A 13,729-nucleotide genomic window follows, 5' to 3' on the forward strand; every position below is an offset into this window, starting at 1 on the left:
GGTCCAGTTAAGTTTCTGGTCAATGATGACCCCCCAGATGTTGATTGTGGGGGATTCGGCGATGGTAATGCCGTTGAATGTCAAGGGGAGGTGGTTAGACTCTCTCTTGTTGGAGATGGTCATTGCCTGGCACTTGTCTGGCGCAAATGTTACTTGCCACTTATCAGCCCAAGCCTGGATGTCATCCCCATTTCTGACCTTATGATGGAGGGAAGGTCATTGATGAAGCAGCTGAAGATGGTTGGGCCTAGGATACTGCCCTGAGGAACTCCTGCAGCAATGTCCTTGGGCTGTGATGATTGGCCTCCAACAACCACTACCATCTTCCTTTGTGCTAGGTATGACTCCAGCCACTGGAAAGTTTTCCCCCTGATTCCCATTGACTTCAGTTTTACTAGGGCTCCTTGGTGCCACACTCGGTCAAATGCTGCCTTGATGTCAAGGGCAGTCACTCTCACCTCACCTCTGGAATTCAGCTCTTTTGTCCATGTTTGGACCATGGCTGTAATGAGGTCTGGAGCCGAGTGGTCCTGGCGGAACCCGAACTGAGCATCGGTGAGCAGGTTATTGGTAAGTAAGTGCCACTTGATAGCACTGTCGACGACACCTTCCATCACCTTGCTGATGATTGAGAGCAGGCTGATGGGGCGGTAATTGGCCGGATTGGATTTGTCTTGCTTTTTGTGGACAGGATATACCTGGGCAATTTTCCACATTGTCGGGTAGATGCCAGTGTTGTAGCTGTACTGAAACTCAGTTTGGCTAGAGGCACGACTAGTCCTGGAGCCAGTAAACAAGTTAAACTACAGGCACTGTTCCATTTTCTTTCAATTTATGTAAATAAGAATTATATTGTTTTACTATTTAATTTGTCGGATTCTTTGCCCATTTGTACTTTCTTCATATTAGATGACAGTCTTACATTTGAAGAAAAATGCCTCCTTGCTTGCTGCATTCTAGATTTTAGTTGGAGTCCAGCACACTTGCAACTTGAGGAAATTTTGATCTGGGCCCGTTTTTGGGCACAGACTCGGCACCGTGCGACCAGCACACACCCAAACTGAGAGGCCAGAGGGTTGATGGAAACCTCCACCACACGGACTGCAGCAGTTAAAGAAGGCGGCTCACCACCACCTTCTCTAGGGCAATTAGGGATGGGCAATAAATGCTGCCCTCGCCAGCGATGCCCACATCCCTTGAACGAATGAAGAAAAAAAAATCGTTCCTTTGGCCTCATCTGCATACTCAGCGTGAGCTGCCAGCGCTGGTCGCACTTTCACAGGCAGCTCACCCAAGTGGAAAAAATCAGTGACGGGTCACCTACCTCGCCAGCAACGGCTCTCGGGTAAGTCCGGGGGGTGGCGATTGGAATGGTCTTTTGGGGTGGGGCCTGATTGCGACTCCTGCTCCCCCTGGCTCCACAGGAATGTTTTTTTAAAGAATTTTTAAAAAACTTACTATTGGTGGTCGCCGGGACTGCTGAAGAATCCTGAGCGGGGCTTGCTTGTCGCTGACAAATTTCCTAATGGTGTCCGCCAGGCGTTAGGCCCCTAATTTCCATATTTACGACTCTCTAATGCCTGTTCTAGATATCTGCCCGGGACACCTAAAAAAAAAAAGGCCCCACGCAATTAGCAGTGGGACCAAGGCCTTCGCAGATCGGGTACAATACATACCAATTTCTACCTCTTTTTCTTTGACTTCCTCGTACTCATTTCTTGCTGCCTGAGTAATCAGCACAGAAGTGGTATACTAATGGTGACGGCACAGGACAGAAGTTGTGTATTCAAATCCTGCTGTGGCAAATTGTGCAATTGAATTCAATAAATCTGGTAATTTGTGGGTTGGCACCAGAAAACATGACCATGAAAGCTGCTGGATTGTTTTTAAAATCCAACTAGTTCATTACTGTCCTTCAGGTAAGAGAATGTGCCATCTCTACTTGTTCTACACCATGTGGTTGAATCTGAATGCCCACAGGGCATCTAGGGATGGACAATAAATGCAGCCTTGCCAGTGTCGACCACATCCGGAAAAAAATAGAGCATTTAGCCCATCAAGCCTGAACCGATGTTTTTCTTTACATTAGCCAGCTGGTTTAATGACATGCTCTTGCTTGCTCACCATACCTTTTTAATGCTCTTTTTCAAGCAACTATCTAATCTCCTTTCAAAATAATTTGTGGCAGAGAATTCCATATTCTAACTGCTCTCTGTGAAAAGGATTTCTTTTCCTAACCTCTCTTTAATACTTTTTGTGATTATCTCAACTTTTTGCTCGCTTGTTACCATCTCCCCATCCAGTGGAAACAATTTATCACCACTTAGCCTATCATAATTCTTCGTAATCTTGAACATTTCTATCAGGTCATTTCTCACCCTTCTCAGTACCAGTGAAAAAAACTATAACTTCTCAAGTTTCTCCTCATATCTGTAATCTTTCATCCCCGGTAACATCCGAATGAATTGTTAATGCAGCAAATACTACAGTAGTTGGTTGCTATCACCTTAAGGCAACCAAGCAATAGCAGATATGATGGTGAAATGTTCGTGTTCTTGTAGTCATCCCCCAGTAACTTCGGCTTTATTTGTCAGAATGAAGTATTTTCTAACCTCTAACAACAGTGGTACTTCCAGTTTCTGTTGCATTAGAGATTTGTCTTGAATACTTTTGCAGTGGTCTGGCAGTACTTTGACCTAGTCCTTGCTGGGTTTTAGGTTGGAAAATAATAATTGGATAGTATTAGTAGCATTTTGCCCCTTAATTACTGTTTGGTTTTTCAAAGATTTGCTGTCAAATTCCTAAGCACTGAGTTTAGATGCTGATGTAGAAATGCAAACTGTTGGAAAATGCAAAAGCATGGATTTATTGCCACAATTTTTAACCTGTTGGTGGTAAGTCAGACCGAGTATTCTTGCGATTAGGAAGATCCAGCCCCTTCTCCGCCGATAATTTAGCTCCCTCACATTATCAGTCTCTTTGCAAAGTATCATTGGTACTTACAGTTTAAACAGAAATATTCAGTGTCAGCTAAAGTGGGGAAAACAGCTATTTATATCTCTATGCAGTGTTTAAAAGGAGTAATTTAGAACTGCTCTGTAAGGCATATAAATCATCACACTGTAGATAGGCAGTGCCACATGTGGTCTCCTGCTCCTGTGTTATTTAAAGCCCCTGGACCCACATTATTGTGCTAGTTCATTTTACCCCACTTAAAGATGCTTTGCTTCTCATTTTGGACCTCTTGTTGCCAACGTCTGCGAAAAATAAACCTCTAGCCCCTTTACAAGGATAGATTAGATTAGACAGCGTGACTATCAAACATTCCGTTAATGTACCTAGTCTGTCACTCTGTCTAATCTAACCTCTCCCTGTGGTCCCTTCCAGAAAGTTCCATAGATCATTCTTATGTTGCACGAGTTTTGTAACTTTTTTACTCAAAGGTACTTTAAAGCCTGTTTTTAGCTGCTCAAAATATTTGCAAAGTAGTCTGATTTAAAAAGTTATAATATGATCATCTTGGCCCTATAAGTCCAGTAACATTCTGTGAGAACCTACTGGTAGTTTTGGATTCCATCCCATTCCGGTATTAATATATGCGTTCAAATTATCATCTAGAGTAGTTTTGGTAAACCTGAAGCTTTGGATGTATTCTAGCATTTTTTAAATGTGTCTTTTAATGTAGAATAATGCTGCATTAACAAAGTATCACACACATTGGAAACAATGAAGAGTAATTTATTTTTCTTAACATTTTCATAAACAGGCATTGTATAATCTGTCATCTGTCAAGAAATTGCCTCGTGTATTCATCACGAGTTACCCTTAAATGTGATTGATTTACGTTTGTGTATTAAAACAGGAATTCAAACACAGCCAAAAAAGGTACATTTCATTTTATTTTATATATTAAAAATAGGTGAATGAATGGAAGCCCGTAACTTACTCCAGTGTACTCTCTGAGAGTGTGTGTGTTTGTGTGTGTGTGTGTGTGTGAGAGAGAGACAAAACTCTATGGGTGACAGGGCTATAGAATCAACCATTATTTGTTATCTTTGTACTCTTACGATAAACATTAACATTAGTTTTTGCTTCATATACCCACGAGTGATTACAGTAGCTTTGCCTATTAAAGATGTAGCTAACAGTTCCACGACTGGAAGAAATAGCATAGCAACATTTAGAAATATTTGTATCTATATTGCTACTAAATATTATTAAGCATGGGATAATGAAATTGTGGTGTAACACAGGACAGTAACACATCTCAGGCTAGAGTTTACACCATAAGATTGAAGCTGTAGTAGTTTTACTGATATTACTGCACTTGCAAACTCTATAGTTCATTATTCTGTATAATAATGGCCCTGAATTTCCACAGGTCTTTCTGGTGCACCTGCAAATGTGGCAGAAGGCCTGGGAATTAGGATGGGACCAAGATAAGCTGGGTCCTGGCCTAGTCAATGAATTTCTGGGAGGGGGGCTATTGTTTGTGGGGTGGGGGTGGGGGGGAGAAGAGAGTTTTTCGGGTGGGACCTAATGGAGGGGGGTGTAGTTGGAGAAGGGAATTCCCAGGCCGAGAGTTTCCTTGGATCCTGCCTGGGTTATGCTGGGCATCTGGGATGCTGGGAGACACAAATCACATTAGCCTTGTCAGCGGTATAAATGGGCCATGCCTAGGGGTGTAGGCCTGTGTCCTGGCCTGGACCCACCCCCCACCCCCCCCAAATAAAGAGGCTGATATCTTTCTAGATAAATCAGCCCCCAGTGCTAGGCCTGTTGAAATTAACATCTGTATGCTCTTTTAAATTATTCTCCTCTGCTTCCTGACTGCTGAGCTGATCATTTGAACTTTGCTATGTGGGAAACCATCCTACCGTTCCTTGATGCAGCACTTTGCTACATCTGGCACTGATTCACTTAACTGCCCCTGCCAGACATTATAGTATTTGAACGTTTTCAATAAAGCTGACTGGAAAATGCCAGTGCTTCTAATACTTAAACCTGCTACTCCTCTCCCTTGGCAAAACCTAGTCTCAGGATTCCAATTAAATCAAACAGCTGCTGTGCATACTTCTACAAGGTTGCTTTTTCTAAAAATGTTCTCCTGTTTCCTCTCCTGAGGATGGTGATGTGTGCCGAGATACAGGTCCATGGGAGCCCGCAGAGTCTCACCTGGGTAGCTATTTTTCATGTGTGAGCTAAGACATTGAGTGTCATTAGGCTGTTTATGGAGGGTATCTCACCTGAACCCATTTCTGCCAACACCTCACATTCACATGCATGCAGTTCAAGCAGCACACAATGTATAGTGATCTGGAGCAGTAACTCTGGTTGGTTTTCTCCTCCCCATAACCTCATGATGCTGAGGCCCAAGTTTGGCACCCAGTTCACTCAGCACAGACCAAAGGTTTAAACCTGGGACCTTTTTGCTCAGCACCAGCAAGCAATGTTTAACAAATCTTGCTTTTTGTATGTTTTAAAAATATATATTATTAGAGATTATTCAGGGACTTTAGGTTTCTATACAAGCATGTGCTAACTGGGATGAATAGCCTCCCTTAACTGTACTGATCTTTGTGGTAATATATTTAGGGAATGCTCTATTAGACACAACAGGTACAGTAGGAACTAAATTGCGACACTGATTTCTTATCTGCTTTCAGATTTGTTCCAGAGATGACCTTTTGTGGAAGAAGATCCAGATAAGAATGCCAGCAAGCAGCCAGGAAAGCATTTACAAGACTTTGTAATTGTAAGTAGCCAGAGTAAATGGTGACTAGGTTGTTGTCAAAGTGGGCCATTAATTTTCATTAGTATTATTGTAAACTGCTACAAATATTTAACAAGCTGGTACATTGATGATCTCTGGCAGGCTCTGCACTGGATAAGCTCTGGCTGAAGCCTGGTTTTCTTTTGTGATTTCTCTGAAACTTGAGCACAGTGTTTCTGAGTATGTTTAAATACTTTTCCTAAATGTAGTATGTGTAGGGTCAAACACAGACATCTAAAGGCTCCTTGTAGTATGGTATCCTATATGCAGGCTTTTCCATAAATGGGGTTGCACTGAATGAGAAACAGTTTGCATTTATTAGGTGAGAAATGATGTGAGGTGAGATGCTAGAATATTTGAGTGTATATATTATATATATATTGAGTATTGACAAAAACAATTCTGGAACTGAGAGGAGATCACAGACATAGGGACAGACGGCAGGCAAGTGAAGGTTCCAAAAATGATGTTTTATTAATTTTATTTTATAACTGATTCACTTCTGTAGTTACGTAAAGAGTTTTTTTTTCAAAGAGTGAGTTGGTTAGGCGATATAATTACTTGCAGTCTCCCAAGTTTGTGGCTCACAGCACTACACTACCTACGATTTGGCACAAACTTGTATTAAAATGGAACTTCTCAGTTAGCAAGGCCACAACGGTGATTAGTGTGGCTACTGGAAAAACTCTCATGGGTTTATACGCAGCAAGTTGTTAGGATCTGAAATGCACTGCCTGAATGGGTGGTGGACGCAGATTCAATAGTAACTTTCAAAAGGGAATTGCATAAGTAGTGAAGGGAAACAATTGCAAGGGAGTGGGACTAATTGGATAACTCTTTCAAAGAGCAGGCACAGGCACGGTGGGCCGAATGACCTCCTTCTGTGCTGTATGATTCTATGCAGTAAGAGGTCCTCTTTCAGTATCCCAGTAATGGTTCACCAAGCGGTGCAAAGTCTGCGTTTCTTAGGATTACGTGAGCAGCCTTTTTGTTTTCCTCTTGAACTGAGAAAGTCAGAGTTCAGAATGTGCTCACTTGAACAGAGGCACAAGTGCTCAGCTCACCAGCCTCTGAATACTGGGAAATTTCAATGTTAAAAAGGAACTGATGGATTAGGCAACTTTTTTTCTACCATCGGGCATTTAAAGTCAGCTTGCTACACTACATGCATTTAAGATTCAACTTTAATATTTAAAAGCTCTCTCTCCCTTGGTTATAGTTAACTGGCAGCCAACTTGTTCGCAGTGCCTGGCCATCACCCATTACTGAGAAACCAGCAGCATTACACTGTATGTTTGGTGCAATGCACCAGTGTCAAAAGTGAAGCATGACTGGAGCACAAGGTGTAGGTTTCAGCACTGTGTTGAGACAGAGTATAGCGGGCATTTTCCAAGTCAGAAAGAACGAACAAACTTGCATTTTTATCGTGCCTTTCACTTCTTAGGAATTTGCAAAGCACCGTAGCACCATTTAATTACTTTTGATGTGTAGTCATGGTTGTGGGCAAACTCGGCCTCAATTTGAGGGTGATGCCTTATTTCTGAACAATCACCAGATTTTTGTTTAAATCTCATTATTTGGTATATTTTGTATAAAACAGTAAACAAAAGATTTGCGACTACCCAAAGCTTCTGGATAGCTGAAACCACAGCCAATTTGCCCACAACTCGCACCTTCAGCATTTGGCTGAGTCTTCACCCTTAAAAAAAAAAATTTTTCCTCAGGTTGGAAAGTTTGAGGGAGCTAGTCTGTACACCTCGACTGTGCTATACTAAGTCTGGAGGATGGAAATGTGTTTGTTTCCCCAGCACGTACATCCCTTGTCTTGATGAACACAACAAAATCTATTTTTTAAAAAAAGAATAATTTTTTTTAACATACTTCTGTCATTTCTGTGTATTTAAATAGTAAATGTTAATATATTAATGAGCCAAACTGAATTAACATCAGTAAAGATATTAGCTTAGATACTACTGTTTGCAGTATTAGCATATAAACACTTAATAAATTGATCTGACATTCCTCTATGCTGTTTTACCAGAGATGTTAACCCATTTGAAGCGGATGGATAATGCCTCCATTAAAACAGCAGATGGATGAATGTCATAAAAATATATTGAGAATTTATATGCTCATATTGCAATGCAATTTTCAATGCCATAGTGATTAATCAGTGATATCAATTAATAACAAGAACAAACATATAAATAGCACCTTTAGGAAAAATCTCAGGGTGCTTCACAGAGGCAGAAAGCAATGGACAACGAGCCATTATAGATGAGTTAGGAGAGGTGACCAAAAGGAGAGATCGAAGAGGTAAACATTGAGAAGACTTTTAAATGCGGCGAGAGAGGCAGAAAGGCAGTGGGGTTTCAGGAGGTAAATCCAGGGAGTAGGACTCTGGTTATTTTTGGTGTTAAAATTGTCCAGGCCAAGTAGAATTTCCGGGCCAGCTCTTCACGTGATATTGACAAAACTAATTGAGTAATTAAATTTAAAAAAAAGATTTTTCAGTTAATGACACTGATTTTATTTAATGGTGAAAATCTCCATTTACGATTGATTTTCTTATTTTCTAAAGGGGAATGTTGATCCAGTTTTTAAAAAATTTGGTAGTAATGAAGCACAAAATTCTGAAGATGGGATGTAGGAGATAAATGAATGAACCATGAACTAGGTTAGAATATATCTGGAAATAAATAAACAATAACCACTTAGATTTACATTTTTAAAAAATTTGTTCATGGGATGTGGGTGTCGCTGGCAATGCCAGCATTTATTGCCCATCCCTAATTGCCCTTGAGAAGATGGTGGTGAGCCGCCTTCTTGAAGCGCTGCAGACCGTGTGGTGAAGGTTCTCCCACAGTGCTGTTAGGAAGGGAGTTCCAGGATTTTGACCCAGCGATGATGAAGGAACGGCGATATATTTCCAAGTTGGGATGGTGTGTGTCTTGGAGGGGAATGTGCAGGTGGTGTTGTTCCCATGTGCCTGCTGCCCTTGTCCTTCTAGGTGGTAGAGGTCGCGGGTTTGGGAGGTGCTGTCGAAGAAGCCTTGGCGAGTTGCTGCAGTGCATCCTGTGGATGGTACACACTGCAGCCACAGTGCGCCGGTGGAAGGGAGTGAATGTTTAGGGTGGTGGATGGGGTGCCAATCAAGCAGGCTGCTTTGTCCTGGATGGTGTCGAGCTTCTTGAGTGTTGTTGGAGCTTCACTCATCCAAGCAAGTGGAGAGTATTCCACCACACTCCTGACTTGTGCCTTGTAGATGGTGGAAAGACTTTGGGGAGTCAGGACGTGAGTCACTCGCTGCAGAATACCTAGCCTCTGACCTGCTCTTGTAGCCACAGTATTTATGTGACTGGTCCAGTTAGGTTTCTGGTCAATGGTGATCCCCAGGATGTTGATTGTGGGGGATTTGGCGATGGTAATGTCGTTGAATGTCAAGGGGGTGGTGGTTGGACTATCTCGTTGGAGATGGTCAATGCCTGGCAATTGTCTTGGGCGAATGTTACTTGCCACTTATCAGCCCAAGCCTGGATGTTATCCAGGTCTTGCTGCATGCGGGCACTGACTGCTTCATTATCTGAGGAGTTGTGAATGGAACTGAACACTGTGCAGTCATCAGCGAACATCCCCATTTCTGACCTTATGATGGAGGGAAGGTCATTGATGAAGCAGCTGAAGATGGTTCGGCCTAAGACACTGCCCTGAGGAACTCCTGCAGCAATGTCCTGGAGCTGAGATGATTGGTCTCCAACAACCGCTACCGTCTTCCTTTGTGCTATGTATGACTCCAGCCACTGGAGAGTTTTCCCCCTGATTCCCATTGACTTCAATTTTACTAGGGCTCCTTGGGGGTCAATTTTGCAATAGTGGCGGATTGGCAGCGGAGGTTGAAGATGTGCGTGGCAAACCTGCATGAACAAAACTTACCGATTCCGACGCGATCGCATGTTGATTTCTGATGATAAACGTCCTCTCCGGGTTTTGCGCCCGGCAGCCAGCCTGATTGACAGAAGTCTGTGCCTTCTGACTTCAGTTTTTTTCAGGAGGATCTTAGAATTCGAAAAGTTCTGGGTGGTTCTTCTCCTGCTTGGTTCAGACGTCGTTGCTGTAAACTTATTCTTGAAAAGATTGATGAGAGATGCAGTGAAATTATCTGAGTGTCAAGTGAGTGTGGTCCTTCCTTACCTGGTTGGTCCCCAGCCTGATGTTGAAGTGTGCAGGCAGAATTGTCTTTTTAAAGGTCGCACTCTTGTTTCCATGCACTCCAATTAATTATACCCATTTTATATGAGATTTATGCCAGTGATTACTCCACTGGATATCAAATGAGCTGACCCAGGAAGCCCTCGTGAAGCTACCTCTTCAGACCACTGGCAGGTTCAAATCTTTTTCAGTTGACATAACAGGGGCACAATTGAACACATAGAAATTTCCCCCTCTGTGTCTTTAGTACAAGTGTCAATTTTTTGCTTCTTCATTGGTTAAGTTTGTGTGTTTTTCTAATTGATTATTTTCTCCTTTGGTCGGAAAATAACCAATTATATTGCACAAAATCTTTCTCCTCTCCAAATTTTTCTTCTTGATTATATTGCAGGAAAAAAAATTGTGATACAGCTGTCATAACAAGTTCCCCACCAATCCCACTATATATGCCTAATGGTATGGGACTGGGATTTGCTCCTTCATCCCCCACTACCCAGTCCCAGCATGGTAAAGTCTTCTTGATTCTTTATTGGATTTTCCCAGCATGTTTTCTGAGTTGGAACCTGCTTCACGTAGCTCTGGCAGGATGGTTTACGAGAGGAAGCACAAGTAATTAGCTCACTACAGGAGTTCTCCATTCTTTCTGAAATGACTTACTTAACACCTGCTTCACCTTGGCTGACTTATAAAAGGACAAGTCTTAGGGCTTCTGTTTTCTGTCAGACTCCATTAAAAAAATTTTTTTCTCTTTTTCGTTAATGAAAAGTGTTCTGCTGTTCTGAAGTGCTTAGCCTTGAGGTTCAACTAGGATTGGCACCTGGCAAATTTAGTTTCAGGTGGAATCTGTGAGGGACCCTCTAAATCAGGGGTGTCAAACGTATGGCCCACTGAACAGTTTCATCCGGTCCGTGGTGTGCTGTGCCCGATCTACCAGAATGGGACACAAATCCCCCGGGCACAGATGGGACTCGGGGTGGGGGCGAATAGAAAGGGATCAAGGAAGGGGCAGAGAGGAAAAAGGGGATGGGGAGGGGAAGAAAGGGATTCCGAGGAATAGGGAATGGGGGGCTTGGGGGGAGAGAGGGAGGTTAGGGTGATTAGGGCGTGGGCAAGGGGGAGAGAGGAATGTGAAATTGTGTGGGCATAGGACCCAGTATTTTCTGCAGAGTTGGGAGCAGCAGCAAGGTGGTGAGTGGGAGCTGGGGACTTTACACTGGGTAAATAGTGAAAGATTGTTTCCACTGGTGGACAAGTGGGGAACAAGGGTACAGAGAGTGAGGGGATTCTCGCTGCATGCAGGGAATTGCATGCCCTGATTTTACATTGCAAGCCCCAACCGGCGCTGTTCACGTCGGGCTGGGAGAGGAGGGGAACTGCACAGCCGCAAGATGCTGTCCCACTCCCCCGGCTCCTCTCTCAGGGCAACAAACCTCACAAACAACCCCGGCCCCTGATATGTTAGATGTGCTGTTTATGGAAGTTTGTTTAAAGAGCTCTGTGCTAAGATTTGTTGAGACAATTTATGAACCTGTTTTCTTGTGTTTTTTGTTTCTTTCCTGTTTACACGGGAGGCTTTGTGTCAAGTGATCTCATCAGTTGCAAATTGGAAAATAATCAGCAGCTTTGATTTTGAATTTTCTTGGAAAATTGTTCTCTTAGTGATATTAAAAATACATGTTGAAAGATATTATTGAGTGTTGATAAGTAAATAATGAAGTTATATTGTACTCAGTATTTGAGATAAATTAACATGGTATCCTGGTTAAGTGATGTGAGCAGAAATCACAGGTTGAAATTGATAAAGAATGGTGCTTCAGCTTGCTGAACAGTATTGCCTTTACTTATCTAAATTATCACATTGGAAGAAGTTAAGTCTTGACAATGAAGGCAGCATTTTTTTTTATCACGACCACATGTGGTAATCCCCTCCTGCGTTACATTTTTATCTTGGAATTGCACCAGCTTAGGGAGCTGCAGCTGTGCATCCCTGCCTACCTGAAGCTTAGCCTCGTTTATCTGACAGTGCAAGGTACAGGGGATAGATTCAATGTTGTCACTGCTGTACCTGACTCTGGACAACAGTAGCTACTGTAATTGGACTGGCTGTAATCATAAAAAATGCTTTTTAAAAAAAAGGCCTGCATCCAAAGATGTTTTGAATAAGCCGTTTCCTTTACCTGTGTATTTTTTTTAACAGAAAGACGTACTAGAATAAAAAAAGCACAGTAATGAATTACACCGTGGTAATATTATTACCCTGATTGTCAGTTAGTTGATCTCCCGTGGTATTGCTCATGAACTAAATTAAGAAATGTTTGCTTCTGTTCCCATCTTGCTCTGTAATCCCATTTGTCTTCTCTTGCTGTTTTTTGTTTGTCTTCTACTCTTTCTCTCTCTATGCCTCTCACATATTTTCCCTTGTCGCTGTATCTCCTTTTTCTAACTCTTCCTTTCTGTAAGTCTTTCCTCTTTCTCTCTGCTCTCTTCATGTCTCTTACTCTCTTAAGTTTAGATAAAGTTAGTACATGCACATGAAGCATCATGTAATACTGTTTGCTGAGTCTTTTGTAACTTAAAGAAAGAAAGACTTGCATCGAGTTACATTGAACCTGTAGCCCAGAACCAGGCCATTTGGCCCGACTGGTCTATGTCGGCGTTTATGCTCCACACGAGCTTCCTCCTACCCCTCTTCATCCAAACCTATCAGCATACACTTTCTCCTGCATGTGCTTATCTAGGTTCCTTTTAAATGCATCTATGCTGCCTACTTTGTGGTAGTGCATTCGACATTCTTACCACTCGTTGGGTAAAGACGTTTCTCCTGAATTCCCTATTGGATTTATTAGTGACTATCTTATATTTGAGTTCTAGTTTTGGACTCTCTCACAAGTGGAAAATTTTTCTCTACCTCTGCCCTATCAAACCCTTTCATTATCTTAAAGACCTCTTATCAGGTCATTCCTCAGCCTTGTCTTTTCTAGAGAAAAGAGCCCCACACTGTTCAGCCTTTCCTGATAAATATATCCTCCCAGTTCTGGTATCGTCCTTGTGACTCTGTTTTACACCTTCTCCAATGCCTCTATATCCTTTTTATAATATGGAGACCAGACCTGTGCACACTACTCCAAGTGTGGCCTAACCAAGGTTCTTTACAAGTTTATCATAACTTCTCTGCTTTTTAATTCTATCCCTCCAGAAGTGAATCCCAGTGCTTGTTTTTTTATATGGCCTTGTTAACCTGCATTGCTACTTTTAGTGATTTGTGTATCTGTACCCCTAGACCCCTTTGCTCCTCTATTCCATTTAGATACTTACTATCCAAGCAATATGTGGCCTCCTTATTCTTCCTACCAAAATGCACCACTTTACTTTTATCTGTATTGAAATTAATTTGCCAATTACATGCACATTCTGCAAGTTTATTAATGTCTTCTTGTATTTTGTCACATTCTTCCTTCGTATTAACTGTACCCCCCAATTTGGTGTCGTCCGCAAATTTTGAAATTGTGTTTCCAATTCCTGAGTCCAAATTGTTAATGTTAAATTGTGAACAACAGTGGTCCCGACACTGATCCCTGTGGAACACCACTTCCCACCTTTTGCCAGTCTGAGTAGCTATCCTTAACCCCTACTGTTTTCTGTTTTGTAGCCAGCTTGCTATCCATTCTGCTACCTGCTCCCTGACTCCACATGCTCTGACCTTAGTCATGAGTCTACTATGTGGTACCTTATCGAAGGCCTTTTGAA

At 42.2% G+C, this 13,729-nt stretch overlaps 1 protein-coding gene across 2 annotated transcripts in view; it reads left to right on the plus strand.

The window, feature by feature from the left end:
* frmd4a (FERM domain containing 4A) overlaps positions 1-13,729 on the plus strand; it is a 521,753-nt gene that overhangs the window by 13,828 nt on the left and 494,196 nt on the right. Inside the window, exons 3-4 of one of the 2 annotated variants that reach the window (XM_068005053.1) lie at positions 3,767-3,885; positions 5,667-5,755. The gene's annotated coding sequence lies outside the window, so the exon portion shown is untranslated. The remainder of the gene's footprint in view (positions 1-3,766; positions 3,886-5,666; positions 5,756-13,729) is intronic. The other variant, XM_068005054.1, reaches the window with a different exon arrangement.

Source organism: Heptranchias perlo, chromosome 24 (assembly GCF_035084215.1).
Source record: "Heptranchias perlo isolate sHepPer1 chromosome 24, sHepPer1.hap1, whole genome shotgun sequence".
NCBI classification, from domain to species: Eukaryota; Metazoa; Chordata; class Chondrichthyes; order Hexanchiformes; family Hexanchidae; genus Heptranchias; species Heptranchias perlo.